Source organism: Belonocnema kinseyi, chromosome 4, assembly GCF_010883055.1.
Source record: "Belonocnema kinseyi isolate 2016_QV_RU_SX_M_011 chromosome 4, B_treatae_v1, whole genome shotgun sequence".
NCBI classification, from domain to species: Eukaryota; Metazoa; Arthropoda; class Insecta; order Hymenoptera; family Cynipidae; genus Belonocnema; species Belonocnema kinseyi.
The window spans coordinates 107,176,257-107,178,265 of record NC_046660.1 but is presented as its reverse complement, the minus strand read 5'-3'; the positions used below and the strand labels follow the sequence as shown (position 1 = coordinate 107,178,265).

At 33.7% G+C, this 2,009-nt stretch overlaps 1 protein-coding gene across 13 annotated transcripts in view; it reads right to left on the bottom strand.

The window, feature by feature from the left end:
• The window catches only part of LOC117171290, a 178,483-nt gene that overhangs the window by 148,716 nt on the left and 27,758 nt on the right, over positions 1-2,009 (bottom strand). The gene's annotated exons all lie outside the window — the stretch shown is intronic.

The following is a 2,009-nucleotide window of genomic DNA, read 5'->3' as shown; positions in this document are numbered from 1 at the left end:
TCTCGCGAACCTCGGGCGCATGGGTACGCTCTCGCGCTTCGCGCTCATTTTCATACGTTTCATGCACACACTTTAACTACAATGTTTTAAATATCATAAATATTATAACTTAAATCGAAAACAGTGATTTAAACTTCAGAGGAATTACAGACATAAATTGTAACTAAACATTTTTTCGATTTATTTTTAAAGAAGGATCTCAAAGCACCTACGGCTTTTGACGCATATATTCTCATTACGAAACTCGCGCTTCCCGCTCAATAATTTGTGTTCAATTGAAAAACTTCATAAAGATACTTTGTAAATCTTGTTCAAATCTACTAAAAACAATCTCTTAGATCCAAAAATTGCATATTTTTGAAAATGATCCCACTTTCTGAACTTTTGTCTAATTAAGAAATTTCATGGGAATAGTTTCGAAACGCATACATGTTAAATCTAGTAGAAATTTGGATTGATGTTTCTTAAACTATTAAAAAATTTGTTTCTCGTATGTTTAAAAATTTTCAACATGTTGAAAAGCATATCACTTTTTTAATTTTTATTGAATTTAAAAATTTCAAAAGGATAATTTTCAAGTTTTTTTGCTGTGTACTAGAAAACTTGAGAAAAATTTCTAAAACTCATACTTTTTTATCTTCAAATTTTGGAAAAGCTCCAACTTTTTGAATTTTTGAATAATCAAAAAATTTAACTCAGATATATTTTAAATATATTTTATATCTAGTGAAGAATTTCAATGAAATTTCTTAATTCATCAGAAAAATATTTTTTTTTATTTTTCTGAACATTTTCAAAATTTTTAAAGATATATAACTTCCCTGCTTAAAATGTAATTTTGAAATCCAATAGAAACCGGAAATAAACTGGTTACATACCCTTTTGGTCCTTACCCGGTTTTATAAGGGTTTTATTTGGTCTTTAATTTAATTTTTTGTGATTTATCTGGGACTACCCGGTCCTTATCCGGGAAATGATAATGAAAAATAAGTTATTTAAATATTCCACCCAGTTTTTATCTGGTCATGGGAACAAAATGTATTTAATAATCATATAAAATTAGATTTCTACCCGGAACCTGTCCAGCCTTTATCTGGCAATCGAAGCTTGTGTATCGTGTTCATGAAAGTGTACCGGCTACCTGGTGCTACGCGGTTCCTATCTGGCATATAGAACCAGAAATTAAAATAGGATTACGCTTTTCTACCCGGCTCCTATCCGGTCTCTTTAAGGCACCTGAACACTTGCAAATTATTAAGTCAAAGCGTACCGGCTACCGGGTACTACCCAGTTCGTACCTGGCAAGTGGAACCAGCAATTAAAATAAGGATATACTTTTCTAGCCGGTTCCTATCCGGTCTCTCTAAGGCACCTGGCCACTTGTGAATCATTTAGTGAAAGTATACCTGCTCTCTAGTCCTACCCGATTTCTAACTGGCAAATGGAACCATAGATTAAAATAAGAATATACTCTTTTACCCAGTGTTTATCCGGTCTATTTAAGGCACATAGCCACTTGTAAATTATTAATTCAAAATGTACCGACAACCTGGTTCTACCACGTTCGTATCTGGCAAATGGAACCAGAAATTAAAATAAGGATATGCTTTTCTACCAGGTTTCTATCCGGTCTCTCTAAGGCACCTGGCCACTTGTGAATCTTTAAGTGAAAGTACACCTGCTATCTTGTCCTACCCGATTCCTAACTGGCAAATGGAACCAGAAATTAAAATCAGGATATACTTTTTTACCCCGTTTCTATTTGATCTCTTTAAGGCACACAACCACTTGTAAATTATTAATTCAAAGTGTACCGGCTACCTGGTACTACCCGGTTCTTATCTGCCAAATGGAACCATAAATTAAAATAAGAATATACTTTTCTACCCAGTTTCTGTCCGGTCTCCTTTAGGCACCTGGCCACTTGTAAATTATTAATTCAAAATGTGCCAAATACCTGGTTCTACCCCGTTCGCATCTGGAAAATGGAACTAGAAATTAAAGTTAGG